Source organism: Parasteatoda tepidariorum, chromosome 10 (genome assembly GCF_982258835.1).
Source record: "Parasteatoda tepidariorum strain Cologne lab strain chromosome 10, Ptep-v5.0, whole genome shotgun sequence".
Lineage (NCBI taxonomy): Eukaryota > Metazoa > Arthropoda > Arachnida > Araneae > Theridiidae > Parasteatoda > Parasteatoda tepidariorum.
Window position 1 is genome coordinate 3997922 of NC_141764.1, and position 24784 is coordinate 4022705.

The 24784-nt window shown below is 28.2% G+C and overlaps 1 long non-coding RNA gene across 5 annotated transcripts; it reads left to right on the top strand.

The window, feature by feature from the left end:
* The first annotated feature begins 629 nt into the window (after positions 1 to 629).
* On the top strand, positions 630 to 10734 carry LOC147802084 (uncharacterized). 5 transcript variants are annotated; one of them, XR_015429716.1, is made up of 4 exons: positions 630 to 891; positions 2327 to 2418; positions 5954 to 6231; positions 7075 to 10734. It is a non-coding gene; the product is annotated as an uncharacterized LOC147802084 (long non-coding RNA). The 5 variants fall into 5 exon arrangements; XR_015429717.1 differs by having other exon boundaries at positions 6008 to 6231; XR_015429718.1 differs by having other exon boundaries at positions 6062 to 6231.
* The last annotated feature ends 14050 nt before the right edge of the window (positions 10735 to 24784 follow it).

Below are 24784 nucleotides of genomic sequence, written 5' to 3' on the forward strand. Positions count from 1 at the left end.
GTAGGCCTTGGCCCTCTATGGGCTGTCGGGCCACTGAGTTTAGTTTAGTAGGTATTTATTTTCGTCGCACTAGAGCTGGCCAATGGCTATAGGCGGGGGTCTGAGAAGCATCCCTGAGGATGATCCGAAGACATGCCATCACAATTTTTCTTAAGGCAGACATAGATTTGAAGAGGACGGACATTTCTCCAAATCCCTGTACCCACGATACTGCTCGGTGACCCACCACAGGATTTTAGATTCCACATATTTTACAAGTAAGTATAACGCATTTATTCGATGGGTCTTAGCGGCATCCAGGATCGAACACCGGCCCTTCCGGACCAGAGTCCGATTCTCTAAACACTGAGCTACCACGGTCCCTATCAGAGATAGTTGTAGTTCTAGTTCATTTACGTTGCACTGGAGCTGCACAATGGGCTATTAGCAACGGTCTAGGAAACATCCCTGAGCATGATCCGAAGACATGCTATCACTATTTTGATCCTCTGCAGCAGGGATGGCGACTCCGCTTCGGTAGCTTGGCAGCCTACGTGTGGAGTTGAGCACGCTACGGCAGAGCATACTAATGAGGACCCATACCACACACCCTCGGAACTTGCGCAGACTGATCGAAGTATTCACCCATCCACACACAGCCAGTGATGCTTGAATTCGGTGATATTCTGGGACACTGTGAGAAGCCACCAGTGATCAATCCTTTCCTGTCAAGCAAGCAGCTGAAGAGAAAAATGGTTTTTGTGACAAAAATGAACAGTCGGATGCGATCCCAAGCATTCACCCTTTCATATAAAGAGAGCAACACTCGCTCGTTCTTTACTCACGTATCTGTGGTTCGTGCAAAGTTGAAATTGTGGGATATACCGTCTGTTGTTGCTTCAATATTAACAGGTAAGTTTACTTTAATTTTGGTATAACCAGCAATATTTTTTGTATGAAATTATTTTAAGATAAAAAAAGTTCATATTCATATCAACTTTATAGTCGTTGAAAAAGTCTTAGTAACTCTAAAATAAATAATTTAATTTCAAATGAAACAAGCTTCACTAAATTTTTAATTCTCGGAAAATAAGATTTTGATGAACTAGGATTTTTAAATAGCGTTTAGATGCTTAAAGCATCTACGCACGCTATATAAAAAATTTACGTAATATTCGATTGGTTAACCTTTTCCTGTGTAGTTGTTGAATTCGTACAAATTCTTGTTACTAGATACAACTCTGAATTTTTATTCCAGAGTTTTTACAGAGAACTAAAATCAATTGTTCCTATTATTGAAAATCTTACTTATTGAAAACTCGTATAATTTATTTTTTATGCAATTTTTTTTGTTGCAGAGTTTCGAATCCTTATTTTACATTCAAACATTATTACAAACTTCTCTGGCGATATATTGAGTACTTCTAATTAAAGTGGATAATACAAAGTAGACCTTTTGACCACTTTTTAATTAGTTTCTATTACCTTTCATATTTGGAATCTTAAAATTGAAACTCCAACAGTTTCAGACCCGTTTGTGAGTTTATTCGATAAATTCCTGGTTATAAGGCTCTCCGATATAATGCCTAAACGATAGTCTGTTGTAAATTCCGGCCGCTTTCAGATTGACATTCAAATTTTTAATCGCAGCTCTGCTGTGCTTTCTGGCTATCATCGTTTCATGTTTTTCTTAATAATATAAGCAAAATACATAGCAACTATATAATCCCAAAAAATGTATCTTGTTGGACACTTTCAAACTTGCTAGGGTACTCAAATAATAAATACACCTTTGACTTGGACAAAGTTTCCTAACCATTATCATGGTTGGCCAGACAGCCCAATGAGGGCCAATGCCTTCATCTGAAGATTTCTCCATAATGACTTCCGATTTATCTCCTATTCTTTTCATAAATTGCAAGAAAGTCTGACTCCACAGAGTCAGCCCGTCTTAACAGCGGCCTTCCCCGCTTTCTTGTTCCAATGGGTTTAAAAAGCAGCATATTTTTTATTGTATTTTCATCACTCATTCGAATCACGTGGGCCATCCAATTCATTCTATTTATTTTTATATTTTTAATAATATCGGGTTGTTTATAAATCTTGTTCCAGTGGGTTAACAAGGCAGTATCTTTTTTAGATTCCTGACCACTATGAATAAAATTTGTTGCCCAAAAGATACAGATCCCTATTAAATTTGCAATCTACTTAAATTTCTCGTACACTTTATGCAAAGTTCATATGCATTTCTCCATTACGATTATCCAATATATTTTATAATCAATGTATATTATATATTTGACTAGTTTCTTTTAAAAGTAACGTTACTCTTTGTTGCTTCATTCAGGATTTCTGACTGGATTTGTCTAATTACGAATGGAGTTTCTTTTTCCTGATTATAAAACTACCAATGCTTGTGGAATCTCTATGAAAACAAAAGTGAGCATTTTTATTTTCTTGTGTTTCTATTAATGAAGATTTGTTTTAATCTTTAAATATTTCTTTACTCTTTGAGACTAAGCATTTGTAAACGTTAAACTTTAAGAAGAATTTCCTCTCAAAAACACAATTTGTTTTGGTTGGGAACACAAAGAAATAAAAGAAATCAGCGTACAGTGTAAAAACTGCACTATTTTTCTAAATTAAATGTTAAAAACATAAACAATCTTATAAAGAAACTTTTTCACAATAATACCGAATCTAGCTTTCAGGAATTTATGGGCTCTAATAATCTAAATGTTTATAAATCTGAAATTTTTATAATGGTAGAAGCTTACACTAGTCTCTCGCTCATTCACACCATACATTAAATACTCTTTCCTTTTTCTTTTTTTTCGAACGTCGATACACTTTGTGTGAAAACTATAGATTGCATGTTGGTTGTCTTCAACACTGCTATGAATTTAGATAGAAACTAATATTCGCCGCTAAAAAGTATTTTTAGTTGTAAATTCAGGATTTGTTTTTTCGTTTTGAGACTTAAGAACTTTCAAATTTTGTTTCTGGTCTGAATTTTCTTTTTATGCATCGGGAGATCCATTCAAAAACGGTGACTCACTCATTGATGAAGCTTATTTAACCGAAGATAATTCCCAGCAAATTTTTTATTTTGTAGTCTAAAATTTCGAATTGTAAGACAAAGTAACATCCAAAACTGATAAAATTTAAGCAACAGCAATCAAATAGTTAGTCAGAAGTGAAAAATTAAACTTTTTCATAAATTTTATTATTCAAACCGATTCTGTCATTGAAAATCGCATGATTTAAAGAGTCAAAATTATTCTGTATATTATGTTCGTCCAACAAACTCCTATCCGTATTGTCATACTCTTGGTTCAGTAAAATTATTCACAAATGATTCTATCGGAGAAACAACCGAGCGGTCTTGGTCTAAACTGACAGGATTAAAACTGAGATTTAGTGTAATTTGGAGTAAGAAAGGACAGTTAAATAGCAATTTATTATACTGAATATTTTTAAGTACATCAAAAACAAATTAATAACTCTTCGACAAAAGTTACATTTTTCTAGTTTTCGATTTTTGCGAGTGTCTTAAGTTTCATTCTTGTTTTAGACAGACTCGCTTAATTTTAAGTTACTTCCAAATTCATTATTTTCTAGTTTGCAGTCTGGGATTTTAAGTTAGAAACGATGTTTTTAATGTTTCCACCTTTTGTTTTATGATAGTAATTTTCTGCAAACTATATTCTCACCAGTATTTCATTGAAATTCAAAAGTAATGGTAAAGGGTTTCTATTATTTGGTAGATTTTTAACTTTAAATTTCCACTGGATTCTTTTAACCACGCTGAAAACTGGTGTACTAACTCTCCGAACTTGATGTTGAAAAACTAAAAATAGTGCGAAGAACACCAAACTGAGCCTTAATCAAATCGAGCCTTCAGACAAAATTTAAACGGTGTTAATCGAAAAAGGGGAAAACTTTAGTTTTCGGTTCTGTTAAACTTATTTCGAAATAATCTTAATATTCTCTTTACACAACGCCTTTGTATGGTTTTTCAAACAAATGTTATTTAAAGAGTCACTATTTATGTGGAATCTAAATTGAATGTTTTTCACTTTAATCAGATTGTCTCTTAAAGTAACTTTATTGAATCCTGTGTGTACTTAGTTTACTGTAAATATAAATGTTTGCTCTACCGAGTACCAAAAGTGGTGGCAGATACTTAACACAAAGTAATTCATTAAAAACTTGTTGTTTCACAATGTTCTGGAACTGTTCTTTGTTCTACAACACTTTTTATTAAGCGGTTGTCGCCATTTTTTGGATTACGCGCAAACTTTTTGTCGTGCCATTAAATGAGGAATTCAATTTTACAAATCTCCCACAGGAAGTCTATTTGAAGCAATGAATTTTGTAAAATAAGTCAGGGTAAATGGTCCCGTAAATTTTATAAAAACAAACTATAAAATTTTTAATAAATTAAATTCTATTTCAGCAAAGGTTATTAATAGAAACTAGTAAAATTGTCAAATAAAATTCATAAGATACAATACGATAGTAATTAGTAGGGGTGTTACTAGCCGTGCTAATTATGTGCTTTATTTCTCCGCCAATCAACGCTTCAAGTCTTCAATGTCTCTGCTTTCGTATGTAGTTGGTTTCGGGTCGTGACTTTTATTGCACCCATCAATCCTCAATACTTAGCAGTTCTATCTACTATAAATGAAATTTCGATAGAAATACAGAGTTCTGATGATTTAAAAGCAATTTTTTATTTTACACGAGAATACTACGATTCGAATGTAAAAAGAGTATCTTTTGTAGATTTCGAGAAAATTGCCTTGACAACTATTTTCTATTACAGAACCCTAAAATAGAATTTGAAAAACTGGTAAAACTAAATTTAATTTCTAAATTTGATTTTCATTTGCAGGCTTCGCCTCCCAAACACCCGTTATTAACAAGAGAATTTCAATTTATTAAAATTAAAAGATCAAAGGTTTTTAATGTATCCCCTGATTTAGTTCCTGATTCTGTTTGGGATATCAGTCTTTTAGCTAAACATGCAAGACTTTTTAAATTCCTATTAAATTTTCGGGTAGATTATTTGGTACTAAGTAGTGCTACTAGTCAAAAATGTCTCACTTTTGTCATTATTTTAACAGCATGTTTTGAAAGTTTTAAATAACTTACCAAAAATGTAAATATCGTAATCGACTATTTAAAAATCGTAAAACTGATATTTATAAATATTTTTATGAAATGTTTAGTATGCTAATATAAAATTACTTAATAAAGGATCATAACTTTAACGAAGTGTTTAAGCGCAGAGCATTTCAAAACACTATTAAGTAAAGATTATACATAGATTGAAACAGAATAACAAGTAATTTACAGATAATTTTTATTTAATTATGCTCTTGCTAACTAAAGAAATCTTGAGATAAAATACAGTGATTTTTCTGGCTAATAAGAATAAGCAGACAATGCGAAGTTTTTAGAACATTGTGTAATAAAGAGCAACTTATGGGATCAAAAAATGAGTTGGGTTTCGTAAATTTTATGATCTGATTAATTCTTTGCTTAAAATTTATATCATTTGAAAAGCTTCTGTGAATTGAAATTTTCTGCAGTGTTTAAGGAAAGCTTTATTAACTTGTTAAATGGCAAAATTTGTAAAATTCCTCTCCAATGATAAGTAATGGATCAGCCACCTGGTTGCTAAACTGAATTGTCAAACAAAAATTCCCTTTAACTGTGTCGTTTTTTTTTCGTGTAATATTAAATGAATCTGAAGTTTAAAAACAATTTGATTGAAAAATATTTTTTAAGCAGCTTCATTTTTTCTTCCAATCAAAATGGTTTAATTTAGTGCGTTGGCTGTAAGAAATCTGTACACATTTTACCGTAACATTTTGAACTGAAATTTTTTTTAAAAATCACTTCGAAAGTATTCATTTACTAATGTAAGTGGTTTACGGTCCAGTAATTAGTTAATATTTAATTGCAGCCTGACTATTGCTCACCGGATGCCTGAATTTCACAGCATGAGATGAATTTGCAGCCTGACTATTGCTCACCGGATGCCTGAATTTCACAGTATGAGATGAATTTGCAGCCTGACTTTTGCTCACCGGATGCCTGAATTTCACAGTAAGAGATGAATTTGCAGCCTGACTATTGCTCACCGGATGCCTGAATTTCACAACATGGAAAGAACTAGCAACATTTTCTTGCTTAACAGAAGTAACCAGAAATGAATTCTGGCTTTAAGGACATCGAAACAAGGTGTGTATGTAAGCTGTAGTAAGCTGTGCAATTTGAGATTCTCAAAAATTGCTTGCATGAGTCTTAAAAAATTAAATAAAGCTTGCCATAAAATTTATCTTAAAAAAACTTTTACTAGAAATTTTTGCGTATTCTAAAATATATATTTTAAACTATGTAATAAAACTACGTAGTTTTTGAATTTATTAAATTTAAGACACTAATCTATATTTGAAAGTGGAAGTCAGTTTTTTTCTTTGCTATTTACGGAAATCTGACTTTTAAGATTGTTTTAATGAAAGTTAAACAAAATCTGGCTAAAGACAAGTTTTTACAACTGTTTTGTGCACGCAAAACCTTTTTGCTTTACCTTTTACTCTACCATCGTGTATATGAAACCACGATAGCCCAGATACAAATTCTTATTCTGTTCAAATTCTGTTTGACTATGTCTTCGGAATTTCGAGTTTCTGTTAGTAATTTTTTTAAAGTATTATAATATATAATACAATATTTTAAATCTAGTTACGTCTCAAACTTTAACTGTTAAACTTGTGTTAAATTTAAATATTTGTTTTTTCTAAGCACTATATCTTAGTTTCAAATGAATATTAGTTATTGAACTTGAATTTCATGTCAGTTGAAAAAATTTTCTCACTAAAACATAAATTTAAATCAATTTACATTGACGGGTTAATTCCAGAGCCATTTCGGTTTCAGTTTAAAATTTCATTTTTAAGATTAGTTTGCAACGAAAGTTTTAAACTGCTGCCACTCCAGTAATTTTTGAAAGAAATTTGTCAAAGTATTTACACTCATTTTATCTCTAATTATGAAAGTGATGATTTGTTTTTGTTTTTTCAGAATTATTACCGTCCTCACTTCTATTGGAATGAACACTCATAGTTCACTGCATGAAGATGAACGTCGAATGCAACAAATTGAAATAGAACTCTATACAGGTCAAGAACTCTTTTTATATTATGTGGAATGTTCCTAATTTGTACACTTACCGCATTAATTGCCTACACATGTTAATCTTGACTCATGCAGATATATTAGATCGTTGATAATAGTTTCAATCTTACTTTTCTAATAAATAGCCTTAAGAATTATTTTCAAGCAATATATAATTAAAAACATTTCAATTAAATTTTGATTACAATATTCCTAAACTCTATAGAAAGTCAAGGAGCAAACAGATGCTCATAAATTTTAACTTTTTATTTTTAAACATTTTCTTTAATGTGTCAAATTACAAGATTCCAGTAAATATTGGTAAAAGCAAATACTGTTTGATGCAAAAAATCATTTTATAATAAAAATATAGGGCATATAGAGAAAATCTCTAAGTACGCTAATTCCCTCATCAAATATCAAAATTTGTGAAGAACTTATTTCCTTAACCGAATTTTAAATTCTGATTTAAGATGTTATGGGACGTTTTATGAAGTCATCGAGAAGAATGTAAGATTTTAACTCTGCTCAGGTCTTTTGTCCTTCAAGTTATCCTTTGCGCTAGTATAATTGAAAACATCGGGCGATCACTCAGTCTTCGGAATTGCTTAATTAAGTGTTAATTTCGCCAAACTTATCCAAATTTAGATTGTTGACACAAAAATTAGAAGAAACTAGCATTCTTATTGTGAAAGTAATAAATATGTGTGCTTTCAAATAAAAACATTCATTGTAATTCTTTATTAGCGTTTTTTTTTCTTCATGAGATTCAACTTTAAGTTAAAAAGGGTGTGATTCTGAAAACAATTAATTCAATTAATAATTAAATTTAAAATGTCAAGCAATTCTCAAAGTTTTTGCTGGAAATTTTGGTATTTTTATAGATGCACAAAACAGACTAAAAATACTTTTAAAGTTATATTTAATAATTCAGAAGTATCTGATTTTGAATATCAGAAACTGGACTTATATTTACGTCGTTCGGTACCAAGTTTATAGAACGAATTTTTAATTGAACAGTTTTAGGGCATTTATAAAGCATACAATTTGTCTGCTTTCACAGTAAACCTGCTTTTCAGTTAGGAAAAAAATGGACTTATGACTTTATTTTACTAAATTCTAAAAACCCTAAGGCGGAAGTGAGGGGGGGGGGACTATATGAATGTAAAAACCTAAATAGGATTTTTACTTTTAAGCTTAATTATATAATTAAAAGTTTTTAATAGTCTACGAGCTCTAATTAAAATGAGTTGAGAAAACAAATTCAGAAATAAGTACTTCTGAAGAATTGTTCTTGCGTGATTTAGCTTAAATCTAAAGATTTTATAATATTGGTGTAATTGCAGTTGGAAAATTTAATAATTTTTTTCCCATAAAAATGCTTACTTGTCTCAAGAATTTTCAACGTAGTTCAAAACTAATATCAAAATATTATTCTAGCAAGTGGCTAATATTGTAAAAGTAATAAGCTATTTAGTCCAGTCAAATTACTAATAGCAAATATAAGATAAATTACATTTAAAGTCTATCACAAATTTGAGTTTTAATGATTCTTATTTGCTGCTGGAGTAGTCAGATAATGACTAACTGTTCAATAATCACGTAACATACCTTAACATTAACCATAACACTAATTCGCTGCTTCAGTAGTAGAATAAGAATAGAGTAAAAGACTAAACATCTTTTTGAATAAAAGTAAAATTATAATTGGGATTGGACTGAATAGAAACTGAGCTGAAAAATTTATATCTTAACCGGAAATTTTATTTTTTAATAAAAATCAAAGTTTTGAATTACTAAATTTTTAAGGAATTTTTGTTTCAAAGGTCACAGCAAGTTCTTTAAAGTAAAAACTAACTTTCAAACACTGTAAAAAGGTCCTTTTAATGGCAATTATTATAAATTTACAGCTTACGAATTGCGCTTATTACATTTGAGAGAACTTTATAACTATAGCTTCATTCAAACCTTCAAGTCCATTTTACCTAGAAAACCAGGTTTCCATTTAGTTCTAGCCAGACTTAATTTTCTACTAGTTTTGTTTTTGACATGAATATTTTATAGAATCTGAATGTAAAAGAAACTCTTTCGAAAAAATTACTTTAAATAGAAAGTAAATATGAAGAGATTTGTTTTCAATGACAGCCCCAGATTTGTCTATTACATAAACTTTAAGACAAAAGTCATGTAAAAAGTTGCTCAATTAACATATAGTTTTGCGTCTGCAGCCCCTCAAATCTCATAATACGAGCTTTCGTGCCAATACAAAACTATTTGTAACGAAATCAAAGCTCCAGTCAATATGCACAATACTTTTAAACCAAAAGTTTAAATAGAATTCGATTATTAACTAAACCCTTTTTAATTTTTCCAGTTTAAGAAATTTTAACTTGAGTAGACGGAGCTTTTTATAAAACCGAAGTGCTTAAATTAAAAAAATTTCAAATAAAAATTTTCAGAAATTATTTGTTCGTAAACATATTAAAAAAACTCTAGAGGGGGAAATCTGGATGTCTGAAGTGTTTTATAGTTATAAGAGGGCAAATGTGTGTTGAGATTTTTAATAAAGGTAAGTCTCCCAAGTTTATAATAAAACTACTGATAATTTGATTTAGAGTTGAAGTAACATTGAAGGAAAAATAAGGATTTAATCTTTTACTTTAATATTACTATTAAACGTGAACTTTGACAGAGACTCCGAGGAACTCTAGCACTTACAGCCGAACAACATAGAAACTCTTAAACTAGGTCATGAATAAAATTTTAAAGGGTTTGGTGGAGTACAGTAAGGTCCTGGACTGCAATTTTAGTTTCGCAGGTTCGTGCCCTGAAAAATCCCCCAGCGCTTATAAAGTGTTTATTAGAACTAGACAACTCATTGAGATAAAGACAGTAATATAATCTCTTAAAAATATTTTCAAAAAAAAAAGGGATCTAAGCGTTATGTGGATGAGGGCTGCCTTTGATGGAAGATCTTAAAATAAACGTTAAACTTTGTATCGATCTGAATTTAAAACTTAGAATTGTTAGATCTTAGATTTCCGATCGATGTAAAGATGAAAATTTTTATACCAAAATTTAAAATGCAGCTCTAACTTTCCAAGTCTTAAAATATATAAACTACAGAAGCGAACATTTATAGTTGCCATTTTCAACATTTATTTCGATGCAGATAAGTTTCGACTTTGACTTTTATTAATCTTTAAGTGCTAATAATCGATAAACAAATTTCTGGAGTGTCGTAGGGCAAAACTTTTCTAAATTTGGAGTAATTTAACAGTATTTGCATTTAATAATTTTCTAAATTTTCAATTCTACGTAAGTCTTTCAAATAAATAAAAGGTTTAAATGTAAGCAAATTTTATACGAATTTTTTATGAGCCAAAATTTAATTGAAATGTTTAACACTAAATTTACCTTTTTCCATGTATTAAAAGTACAATTTACCAATAAATTTAAAATTTTTTTATTCGCTTTAAACTTGTGTTAAAAGTAACTAAATTTGAATTGAAATTATGTTTTGAAATCTTAATTCTTGTTACCCTAAAGCTAAATGTTTTTCTTAAATATCTTGTATCAGTTATCACATGACTCAAACTGTCTTCTTAAATTAGTTTTATTTTAAGACAATGTGTATTTAGTAACAAATGTATTGTATTACAATAGTATGAAATTCAATTTATATTTAATGTTGATGTCAACGATATTATTGTGTGTATATATAAGTATTTGGTGAGTAATGTGTCTTGAATATTAGTTTTAAAGCACTCTTTTTGTACACATTTCGCCACTAAAAATGCTCTTAGTATAAATCATTTTTTAAAAAATGAATACTAGCTAATCCAGTAGTTTGTTTCGTATTAAACCAAAGGTTGCTGAACAAGTTTATAATCTTTTTAAAATTTTCAAAGATACTAAATTTTGAACCAATTGTCAAAATATAATAAAATTAAATTTTCTAAATTAATGATTTTTTTTCTGGATTACTAAATTTTCCGATATATATTAATTATAAATTTAAAATTGTGTATGACAATGCAATTTTATTTATTCTGTAACTTTCTATATTTGAAAACTGGACCTTTTTTAACAGTAATAGTAAAACACTCTTATAAATTAACGTAGTGAGTATAATTTTTATCTTTCTTAAATTTATTTCAGTTTAAAATTCTAAATTTTATAGTAGCTTAAGCCTAAGGTTGAATCTGTCATTTTGTAAAAGGGTCTTCTTCAATTTGGATCCATTGAAGAAACCCCTTTTTCAAAATGATTCCTTCAATTTTGGCTTTCATTAAATGAGATTAGATAAAAATTCAAAACTGCGAAATAAAATTTAAACTTTTAGCTAAACTTAACTGAACAAAATTTTAAAAGTGAACTGTCATAAATTTTTTAAGTTTTGTTATTTAAAAATGTTGCAATCACATGTTCAAAAATTTTATTACAATAGTTTCAGAGAAAATAGTTAAATAAACAATTACGTTAACTTATATAATTAGCCATTTATAAATCTCCAACTGTGTAGAAACAAAATAGTAAATGTAATATTGGTTTAATTTTTTTATTAAATAGATTTAGTGGCGAATGTTTTTAGTGTTTTGTATTGAATTATTGTTTTGATTTCTTTAAAATGCTAAATTTTGTAGAAGTTTGTAATTTGTCTTGGACAGAAATAAAACTTACGTTTAGTTTATTTTTGGTCTTTTATTAAATAAGAACAAATTTTTGTTGCGTTATGTTATGGGATCGCGATAACAGATGATCTTTTATAGATACTTAAGCACAAACTCTTATTTCGGTAAGAAACCTAAATAAAAAATTTTGAAGAAAAATTACAAAGATTTACTTAAAATCCACTTAAAACCAGTATACTCGGCATGGTAGAGAACAAGTTTTATGGCGCTTAATATGATCTGGTTTACTAATGCTAAATCTTCTTTATATTAAAAAGCAAAGTATATCAGCATACGTTAATTCCATTATATTGTAAAAACACTATTCAGTTTTTAAATGTACTAAGTGTCTTTTACATTGCATTATTAATTCAAATGTAAAGATTTAGAAATTTATTTATTTTAGCAGCAAAACCTAATTGTTTGAAAAAAATATTAAACGTTATAAATGCAAACAGAGGTTAGAAATTTTTCTTTCGTGAAAAATGCTATTACACTTTGTATTTAGGATTTTGAAACATTTTCTCTGATTTTTGAAAATTCGATGCTTTAAGACTGAAATTCATTTTTGAATTATTATGAATCTGAATTTTTTGAAGTATATTTAACTATTCCTTAGTGCTAAAAATCGTGTTAAATTATGCTAAATTAAATGAAGCAGCCTTAACGGTAATTTCGTAGATTTTGTGTGAAACAAAGCTTTTAATAATTTACTCTTTTTAGTATTGTTCTAACGCTAAATCTTTTAACTTCTTCGAGAATAGTTTATGTTTTTAAAGAATACGAAAATAGTGTTTAAAAACCATTAAATTTAAATGATTTCGTGCTATTTCACTTTATGGAATCTAGTTTCTTTTAACTTATGAAAATATTGGCTTTTTAAATTTTTCCCGTAGATTTTACTATTTTAGTTTGAGTATTATTTGGAAGAATTAAGGATTTTACATAACTTTTTGCAAGTAAGTTTTATATGCAAATAACTTTTTGGATGACTTTTGTCGAATACATAATATTCTACAGATACTAAGAGAATGTAGTTTGCTTTATTATACGCTTTAATAATCTTAGTGTTTTTAAGAACGGGTTTATTGAAATTGCTTATAACATGCTGAAATGGGCCTAATCTCTCAGAAAAATAAAATTTCAAAAATTATAAGTGTTTTGAGTTTTCAAATCCTGTAAATTTACAGAATATTTATAAGGTTTATCTTTGGTTTAGATCGCAGTAAATTTTATATAAAATCAAAAGAATTTTTAAAGTTAATTTCAATATCCTTTAAAACTGATGTTAATCGTGAATTTAAATGTATAAAATGTCCTAAAATTTCTATAAAGTTATGTCTACGTGTCGCATTTGTTTTTATTCGCTTATTACATTTACTTCGAATTATTGAAAATAACGAAGGAAGTTTAGGTGCCCTATTTTCAAAACTGTAATAAATAAAAAATCTAACGCTGTCTGAAATAAACTATTAAAAGTAACGAGAGTTCTAGGCAGCTATTGAAATATAAATTAGTCTAGTATAAATTATTAATTTTTAATATTGTATATGGTATAAATTATAATGTTAAATGTTATCTCCATATAATATAGTATAAATTAAAGCTAAATTTCTCATCAAGTTGGAAATAAAATTTGACCTATGTTTACCCACTTTCGCGTCTTGATCAAATCACTGAGGAAACGCGACCCATTGAAAACCCATCAATAGCTGTGAAGAAAATAAATGAGTAAAGCTCATATGCTAATCTGGGAATTGCGACGACAACTTTAATATTTTCCATGGCGAATCTTTCAATGTCAGAAAAATCAAGTGGCCTGTGGACAGATGGTCCTTTTTAAAATTATTTGTCCTGAAACTTTTCCAAGCAATTTTCTTTTCACTAAGAATAACGTAATCATTTAAGTTTTGTCTCACCCCCTCTTTTCCTTCTCTTTTTCAAACAAAAAAAAAAGAGATTAATTTCAGTTCGCCACGTTTTTGAAATCCAGTTAGGACAATTTTTTAGTCACTTACTGAAAAAAAAATTCGTAATTTATTTATCACTTCCTTTGTACAAGAAATACCTTTTCACGTTAAAATCATTGGAATCTTCAGCTCTCGTTCCTTTTTATTCGTTTTTAAAATAAAAATCTTTATAATTGAGCACATTTTTTTCTAAAACCTTTCTGGAAAATAGAACTTCCCAAGATTTTGCAACATATTCTGATTGAAAAAAATTAGGAAATAAGTTTTCCCAACTTCATATTATTTAGTAAAATGAGGACACTTGGGCAGTTCTAAAATGGTTCAAAGATTCCATAATTATACTTAACTGTACTGTGATTTAATAAAATATAATTTATACTTTTCATAGCTATATACCTTTGTAAAGAGAATTTAATGGGTATCCTCTATCAGTTTTAATATTTTTAACCCTTCTAAACTTTATGAAACTGAGATACAATAGTGAATGAATCCATTATTTATAACACTTCAATTATAGAATATCGTGCTATTCTTATTAAAAATGTATAAATTATTAAAAGCTCCTTTATAACTTGAAATAAAACATTGTACAAGGACTCCTTCTTTTAGAAATAACGAACGATTGAATATATTTATGGATTCTTTTTAGATTCAGATACAGTCCGGAAAAAAAACGAATCACCCTGAATAGCTTTCGTTCTAATGATCGGATTTTCACGAACTAAGTGTCAATCTTAATGGTTTCTGGGGGTGACCTCAAATATGCTAATTAATTAGTGCTAACTATTAATTAATATATGAAATCAGACACAAAAACGTACTTTCTCTGAATAAACATGTAATTTTTTTTACATATTTGGAATCTAGACACTTAAATTAGGGGGGGGGTAGACAGAATTCAAAAAAATTGGATCGTAAATTGGGTCACAATAAAGGTTTATATATTTGGCAATAGTCCCGAAAATCGCCAAAAAAAGTCGCCTGCGCAAATGAATATTTTAAGATTACCCATTGACTAATTCAAAAGAGGAATGCTTAATTTTACTAGGTTGCTAGGCAACCATGCCATAACTGTAAAAAAATTGAAATAATTTTTTGTGATTGCTCAGAGAGGTTTAATTCATTGTTAATAGAAAATATCTCGAAGTTTCTAGGCAATAGACAATTTTTAAGCTGATTTCTGTCTAAAAAGCAAAAAAAAAAATATTATTTTAATGTCCTTTGAAAAGAAAATTTGAATCGATTTATAAATTATTTATGATATTCTAAGTCTTTAGAATTTAAATACATGAACTTTTTATCTGATATTGTTTAAATTATGCTGTTTTTGCTAAATTTGTTAGAGGATTTCATACTAAAATCAAATTAACATAACTTATTGCAGCTATATACAATATTTTAGGAATGATCATTTTTACAGCTTTAACCCCTTGGGGACGGGTGATTCACGAAAGCATTCATACAAAATCAGAATCAGGATGTAAATAAATAAAAAACGATAGCTTAAATGCAGGCGTTGCTAATTTCAGACTTACTTTGCCTTGAACTTAATTATTGTTAGTTTAAACATATATATAAATGTTAGTTCAAAGTATAACTAAATAATTTTATTTTGAACTAAGTAATGGTGAATTAAATAAATCAAACAATTATAACCCAGCCCACAAATAAACTGCTAAAGAATTACTTTGATTACCAGTTTTATCTTTTCACCCTGATTGATACTGTTTTATGCTGTCACGTATTTGTGACAGTCGGCACGAAAGGGTTAATCGAGTCTTCTAGGCAAGAAAGTTTGAGGGGGAAAAAGTGCTTGAAAAATAAAATGTAGATTGTATAGTAATTCTAATGCACTCACAAGGTTTTCTGTAATTTACGATATTTCTTTTTTCTATAACTCAAGGAATTGCTGAATGTTTAGTGGCATTTTAAAGACATTAAAATATGTTATGTTTAAGAATAAGATATTGAAATAATATGCTGCATATTGTATGATTCGTTGTTTATAAAATCGCTTCATTCTGCTAGATATTTAGGTTACATGGTTTTCTTTGGATAAAGATGATTAGCAAATAGCATCCTTATGTTTCGATGCATTCTGAAACTTACGTTCGCAATTTCACCATACAATGTCGCACAGCATATTCTTCAATTACGATAAGCTACATTTACCACCAAATACTGCTACTATGATTATTTATGTTTTCTTATTTATATCTGATGCTCTCCTTTTAAACAGAGCTAGTAAGATCCTTAAGATACTGAAATGGGGCCCAAAAACTCAAAAGATAAAATATTTAATTTTAGTAACTCAAAATATCCGGTCTCAAAATTTTAATTTTTAAGTTAAATATAACTTTTACAATATTGATGCTCTTACGTTTTTAAAGACCACATGAATCCTGTTAAAATATTAAAATGCATATGTTTACTTTAACGAGTGTAAATTCCTTATCAAAATAATGATCAAAACCCAAATGTAAAACAGTATAATTGACGATAAAAACTCAACTGGCTTCAAAACATATGAAGAGGGAAGTAAAAGTCGACATGCTTCGAGCGTTCAAATATAATCGCCCATTCTCAAGACTTGTCAGTCTTGAATAACTTGTGACTTTCATTATTGGACGCTCAAGACATGTATACTTTTATTATCATGTATTATTTTTTTTAAATCAATCAAGTTTTTATATTTTTGATTCAGTTTCTTGGGATTATCCATTTAGTTACAAAACATATTAAATTATTTCACTCGATATTAAAATAAGTTTTGAAAAGGTATTTTTTTATGTATCGATGCCAAAGTTTATTCTACAAATATTTTAGGGTATGCTTTCGGAGTATTTTGATCGAGTTTATTTTTACACCCATATTTGCTTTAAATTATTAAATAATTTGCTTAAAATAAATTATTCAAGCTACATGATCTAATGCATTTATAGTACAATTGTAAACGGGGCTTCCATCGCCTATTTGTAACCTTAGTACCGTTATCATTAAATAAATAGAATAAGCTTAGATAAATAATAAAAGCTAATTTTTTCCTTGTTTCAATTTTCAAGGAATAATATGTTTCGATCAAACAGATTTCATTCTGGAAATAGCGAAATTATTGAGTTGGTCCCTTGGAGTAATATTATTCTTATCCTCTTTTGACGAAATATAGGAAAAATTAGTTTTTACAGTTTCTGGAAAAAGTATGTTAGCCTTCTTGACACGTTTTTTTCTTTTTTTATTAAAATAAGTTCGGAAATTGCGTATTTTTTTGAAATCAGATGACTCTAAAATTGGCGCGGCTTCGGGATCTTCTTACAAATTTCAATTTTTAGTATTTCCTACTTAACAAAATAAGGCATTTTACTGATAACAAATTATACAATAATATTTTGGGAATCCTGCTAAAGTAAAAAATGAAACAAAATAGTTTAGTATATTATCAGGAAAAAAATCTACTTGGTATCATAAAGAAAGAGTAAAAGATATAATGAAATAATTAGTGAATCACACGTGATCAGATAATTAAAAATTTAATTTCACAACTAAGATGTTAGGACGACATTTAAGATACTGAGATATTTTAAGACGCTTACAAAATTTGGCTACGTATTCGACAGCTTTTTATGTTCTGTATCTTTATACTCTTTGTAGTGACTTATAAAACATCAAAACTATTTTAGATAATCTATGTTGAAGTCACGAGAAACAAAAAAAGTACAATCAATAATTTATACGCTTTTTTTTAAAAAAAATAGTGTGCTTAGTAAATAATCAGCTGTTTTGCATTAAATAATTTTAAACAGCGGAATGTTTGTAATTTCTTAACAAGGTTTTATTCTTAGCTAGCAGACAATAATTCTTTTTAAGAAAACTTGACTATAATTTAAAAAGGAACTTTATTTTAAAGAAAACCTAAATTAAAGAACTAAAAAAATTGATTAGTATATTAATGAAGAAATAATAAACGTAAAAGGGTAAAGAATAAGATTCTTAAAAATGTCAAAATTTACTTAAATAATTGGTAAAATAGTTCTGCGACACACTTGTGAAACACTTCCGGAAATTTCTTTTAAGATTAAGACGATATAGGGTAAACCAACCAGTGATGGAACACACCCCAGTAAAAGAACATTTCATAGATATTTCTTAAAAATAAGACTTTAAACGTTTTAATTTAGATTGATTGGTAACAGTAGCTTACTACCTAACAATAGGAAGTCATCTAACAATGCATTGAGTTACCTGGTCTTAGAGTCTTCTCTGGAAAAAGTTTTGAATTTGTTAGTATCTGTTCAACGCCTTGTTTCCTTGACACAATTATATGGTCAGTGGTGGTAGTTATCCGTTTAAAGTACAATTAATTGCGTATAATAATGCTTTTTTTCTCATTGTGAAAAAGAGAATTCAAAATAAAGTTATTGAAGTTACGTTTTATTTATTTCAAGAATCATAACATAAGCAAGTACTGAGATTAGGGGGTGCTTATTAATTCGATTACCAAACGATGAAAAACCAATGAATAAACAAGTTTCCTTTATTGGAATTTTTTCAAGTTAATGAAAATAAAAGAAAAATTTTAATTTTTCTGTACTTTTAGTCATATTATACATCAAAATTATGTTAAAAGTACAAAAAACAACTTCTAACCAGTGAAGGAACAGGCATGTTTCTTCACTGGGAATAGATTTCCCAGTGAATGAACAGTATGTGTGAAATATGATTTTACATAGATAATTAATAGTTCTGCGATATAGAGGACACCTAAAATTCAGTTAAATGTTGTTTAAATAGTTCCTATAACAATTTCATTTCAAAATGCAAATTTAATTGCTAAATTTATTTACAGAATTATAATAATAATTTATTAATTATTTATCGTTATAAATGTAGTGATTAGTTATTACATCATACCTTAGACACCTTAATTAGCTATGTTTACGCACTAAATATAATAATAAAAGCTTGAATAGAAAATTTCTTCGCAGGCCTTTGTGCTAATAATTAGCTAAGTTATTATCTTATTGCGATCTTTAACGTCCAGACGGGAACTGGTAGGAAAAATCCATTTAAAAACAATCATCCAGGTGAAAAATGGGTGAAGTTTTTTTTTAAGGCGACATCCACCAATAACTCAGTGCAATGCGAAGATAATTTCAAAAGGCAAAACTTCCCTTAGAGAATAATATTCGAAATACTGGTTTTAAGAACTTTAGATGAATCTTTAGGAGGGAAGTAGCTCTGGCATCCTTTTAGAAAGTGATTGCATTTACAATGCGAACGAAAAGAGAGTTGAATACTGCCCTTAAACGGGAAAAATCCTTGGCCCTAAAAATTATAAGGATTTATATTCTTAAGTACCTAGGGAAGAAAAAGTACCTCCATTGGTAGTTTTTCCTTACTGAAGAACTCTTTGAGATATTGCAGAATAAGTCCCTGCTATATATTTCATTGGAAAAAGCGATTCATGAAATGAAACAATGACCGCAGCAACATTTTACAAATATATTGCAAATGCTTCTACCCTTGGCTAATTAAAAATGCTATCAAATTCCCTATTTTGCTTGTTTTGGATAGGTATAAATCACATATCAATTTGAAACTGACTAAGTTAAGTTCATCAAAGCAAATTTTCTGGTTTAGTTTTCTACCTAATTCAGGGAAATCTCCCGTTAGATCTTAAGAGAATTGTAAAGCAATATGTCGAGAAAATTTTACAGCCATTTTTAAATAAGATTTTTAGGCATCAACTGATGAAGTTAAAATGCTTTTATGAAATGCGCTATTTTTCCATTCGATGTAAAAAACGTTGACTTTAACAAATGCATGCAAAACAGACACCTAGAGTTAATGAGCAAGACAACTTATCAACAAAATACATGCTTCGAGAGTAACGATGCACTATTTCTTCAGAAGCTTGAGAAAAAAATCTCACAAGTTATGTTGCAAATTTTTAAAGGAACATTGAAGACGGAAAAGTTTAAGCTCCCAAATATCCAATAGCCTGTGCTTTTCTCAATATTAAAGAATTAATTTCAAACAGAACATTTAGTTAATCAAATTTTGGCACTGCAGCTGATACAACTAACATTGATAATGAAAGTATCTTGAAAACTGATTTTGATATAAGTCCTCTTGAGGCATTGTTAGACAAATAGACCCACTAGATATAAGTCAATGAGAGATGGATTTTACTCAAACTTCGAAACTCCTTTTTCTCATTTATTATCCAGTGAGGAATTCTAGAAATGGTACTGGAAAATCAAAAGAAATTTCGAAGATACATTTACATTGGCCAAAAATTTGGAAAAAAGAGGAAGGTTAAATCAAAGGAAAACTATTACTTTTTTGCATTAACTTCAGAAAAAGAACGAAAATTTAAAGAGATTGAAAGAGCTGAAAAAAAAGTTAAAGCAGAAAATATGACGAAGAGAAAAAAAATACTTAAAGAGATTAAAAAATAGCTTAAAAAAATATGGGGAAAAGAGTAAACAAAAAAGTGATCTAATTATAATAATAATAAAAACATCATCGGATTACGCAACGATAAACATTCATAATTTAGAACGGACTATTAAACTGTGAGAAAAAAAAATGAAAAACATTTTTTTTTTTTTTTTGAATTATGTAATCAAACACATTTTACTTTCCATTCCATGACTGAAAAAAAAGTAACATTTTCCACGTTAACTGTGATTATAAGTTGTAATTCCAAAAAAAATCTTGTTTTTACACATTTGTGTGGCCTATGGATTCCTAACGAGCATCAAACATTCTCTAAATTAAGTGTTCATTCTCTGGAAAATTTAGTGTTTATTCACTGGTAAGAACTGTTCCTTCACTTGGTTATCTTACTACTTATTATTTAAACCCCCAAAAGCTTAAAACAATATTATGTAAGCTATCTAAATTTTTTTTACATAATTTGTATTTAATAGCAAATATGTCGCCACCATCATTTAGTTAAAATTACAAATTTTGAAATTTTTATGATTTTTTCTTAAAGGCAAGCTAAGCTTAAGTGTTCCTTCATTCGTTAATTTACCTTATAAGATGTTGAGAAATTTGCGATGTTGTGAGAGATGCTTAAAAATGTTGACTACGTATTTCTATTAATATTTATAAAATATATATTCAAGAAATTGATAAATATATTATTCCAAATCTATGCATACGTATGTATATTATTGAAATTGTATCAGTTATTGAAAAACAAAATCAAAAAATAAAAAATAATCACATTAAATAAGCACAATCTGGTGTATAATCATATTATATCAGAAGATCATATCATATCCTATTTTATAAAACTAGACATTCCTTGAATAAAGTATTTTTTATTCAAAATGTTTTATTCAAATTTCTTTACTTAATTACAAATAAATTATTAAGCGACTAAAAAGGAAACATTTTATTTTAAAGTTAGAAAGAAATAAAAATAAAAAGATTAGCAAACGATTATTAGCGAAAAAAATATGAATGAAATTTTACACTACGGGCGCGAAATCAAGTTCCTCGCAAGTTTATCACATTTTAATATTAATCACCCCATTTAATCATTTCTTTATTGTCGCCAAATTATTTTTTTAAAAATAATTAATTTTAACTTTTTTCAGCTTCTAGTAAATAAAAACAGTTGAAACTTTAGATTTGTCAATTGAAAAATATGTAGATTAATATAGTATAAAAAAATTCATAGCTTATAATTCAAAATGTTTTCATCCTCAATTTAATTAAATAATAAAAAATAATTAATAATTATTAAATATTATTTTTTTCATGAAATTATCTTTGGCTAAATGAGTTTAATGAGTGGGTGCAATTTTCTTTAAATTGGTTTATTAGTTTTGAAAATATGACTAAAAACGTAAAAAGTGAAATTAACATTAAGGGGTACGAACTTTGAATCGCTCTCCTAACCAAACTATGGGGACCATATTTCCCAGATTGCGGCTACCCCCTATATTTTGAAGGTTAAAAATCCAAATACGTAAAAAAAAATGTATGTTTATTCAGAGAAAGTACGTTTTTGTGTCCGATTTCGTAACTTAATTACTAGTTAGCACTATTTAATTAGCATATTTGAGGTCACCCCCAGGAACCATTAAGATTGACACTTAGTTCGTGAAAATCCGATCATTAGAACGAAAGTTATTCAGGGTGATTCGTTTTTTTTTTTTTTGCGGACTGTACATATTAACAACAGATATTAAAATTCAAAAAAAAATCGCAAGGTGCGATCAGACGATTATTGGCAAGCCTTTTTTTCATTTAAGCTAAAAAATCTTCTTTCATTGTGTCTTAAAATAAATAATTAGATTGATGACAATAAAAAACTCTTTACTTGTATCAGGAACTGGATAGTTGTAATATAGCAAATAATATTGATCTTAAAGTATTAATGGTACCATATTTTTAGCAAAATAAACTAATAGTTTCAATAATTTTTAATATATTTTTATGGATGTTATAAAATAAAAATCATCATTATAGCAATAAATAAAATATTGTGCTTCATTTAACTTTGAATAAAATGTCCCCAATGACAAAAAAGCTTTTTGACAGTTATTGAGTCCGGGTTTTCGACAGATTTTGTCAAATTTCGAAAGTTAATGACAGGTTTTTGATATGCTATTTCAAAAACAAATTTTTGACGTCAAAAGCCCTGACCTTAATGGTACCCATTTAGAATAAATTCACATTAATAAACATATTTCCCCTGTAAAAAGGTCAAAGAAGTTAGCACTTATGATGCTTTATATTCAAAATATGGAAGTTAAAATAATAATAAATAATTTACAAAAGAAAATAATAATTAAATGAAGTAAAAATAATCACAGGTTACCCATGGACAAAATGGTAGTTGTCAAATTTTTTTTCCAGGTTGAACTGTAGATTAGAATTTATGATTCCTAATTGAAAAAAAAATATCTCTCAAATGATTAAATTCTCTTTTATTAACAACTCAAGAAATATTTATGGGATCTCTCTGGTCCCATATCTTAAAAATAAACTTACCACCTTAATGCATAACAAAATTAAAAGTGAAAAAAAAAGAATTAATCGTTATGTCAACGCATGCAATGACGACACATGCGAACTGATTATATATATATATATATATATATATATATATATATATATATATATATATATATGTTGTTATATATATATATATATATATATATATATATATATATATATATATATATATATATATATATATATATATATATATATATATATATGTTGTTGTTGTAGTTAATTTGCGTCGCACTAGAGCTGCACAATGGGCTATTGGCGACGGCCTGGGAAACATCCCGGAGGATGATCCGAAGACATGCCATCACAATTTTGATCCTCTGCGGAAGGGATGGCTCCCCCGCTTCGGTAGCCCGACGACCTACGTGCGAAGTCGAGCACTTTACGGTAGCACAGTTTAACGAGGACCAATACCGCACACCCTCGGTCCTTACGCAGACTGATCCAAGTGGCCACCCACTCGCACACACGCACATTATATTACACGCACATTATATACACGCACATTATATATATATATATATATATATATATATATATATATATATATATATATATATATATATATATATATATATATATATATATATATATATATATATATATATGGGTCATTCTCACAAAAACAGTCATTTTCATGTCCCCAGTATATTTTATGTTTGTCTTACAGCTTACGAAAAAAAAAATTCAGGGAAAGTTTCCTTCAGAATGCAAGCTAACAAAAGAATAAAAATAAAATTACCAATTTTTATTTTTTATTTATTTTAGGTAATTAAAATATACCAATATGTCATTCCCTCACTTGTCCCCACTGCTGATTTAAAAAAAGAAAAAAATTGTTTCTGAAATAAATTTTTTTTTTTTGCAAATTTCTGTTTTTTATTTCAGAATACTGAAATACAGAATTCAGAAAATCAATTTTAAATTTAATTTCAGATAAAAATATTAACACAGCACTATTTTAAACTTTGTCCCCAGTGTTTCGCGTCATTCCCTCACAACAATGTTCTTATCACCTACAATCTTCTTAGAATAAAAATATTTTAATAAAAACTTCAGAAGTTAACAACTGGCATCATAGAACAAAATTGTAGTATGTTTCCATCTTCAACTTAAAGAAGCTTTGCTGTGGAATAAATTTGAATGAATCAAACCAGGTAAAATTTTTTACATTTGTCATTCCCTCGTGTCATTTTTTAGAGTAAAATAAAATAAAACTTCCTCGAGAAAGTGGATAATTATATGTTGCTTTCTTGTATGAATATAATTGTATGTGATTGACTTCAGGAATTAATTAGGCCTAACTGGTATTCTTAAATTTTATTGAATTCGTCATTTCCTCACTAGTGTATGAAGTGAGGGAATGACGCTGAAATGAGGGAATGATTCAAGATGAGTATATTATTAAATTTTTTTTTGTTCAATCGTGCCAGCCAATTTTATTTCCCAAACCTGTAAAAACTATTAAATATATAAGACTAAATTATAATAAATATTAGATATACTTAGTATGTTATCATTTTCAAACTTTAGGTAGATGTAACTTAGATAAAAACAAGTATTAAAATAAAATATCATTCCCTTACTATTAGTGTCATTCCCTCACTTTTTAAATAGTGAAAATAATTAATTTACTTATTAATTAATTTGAAAAATAAATTAAAAAATTTATAAATTAATTTATTAAATCAATTAATTAATTAATTATTAATTATTATAAATTAATTAATTATAAATTAATTATTTAAAAAATTAATTAATTTAAATATTAAGTATAATTTATAGGATATATACTTTCTTTATAATGCCATTACATATTTCTATTAATATAAAAAGTTTCAGAGCTTTTTATTCACTTTACTTTTTTGGGATTTTAAGAACTGAAAAATGACAGTTTTCGTGAGAATGACCCATATATATACACGCTGTCTTTAAAAG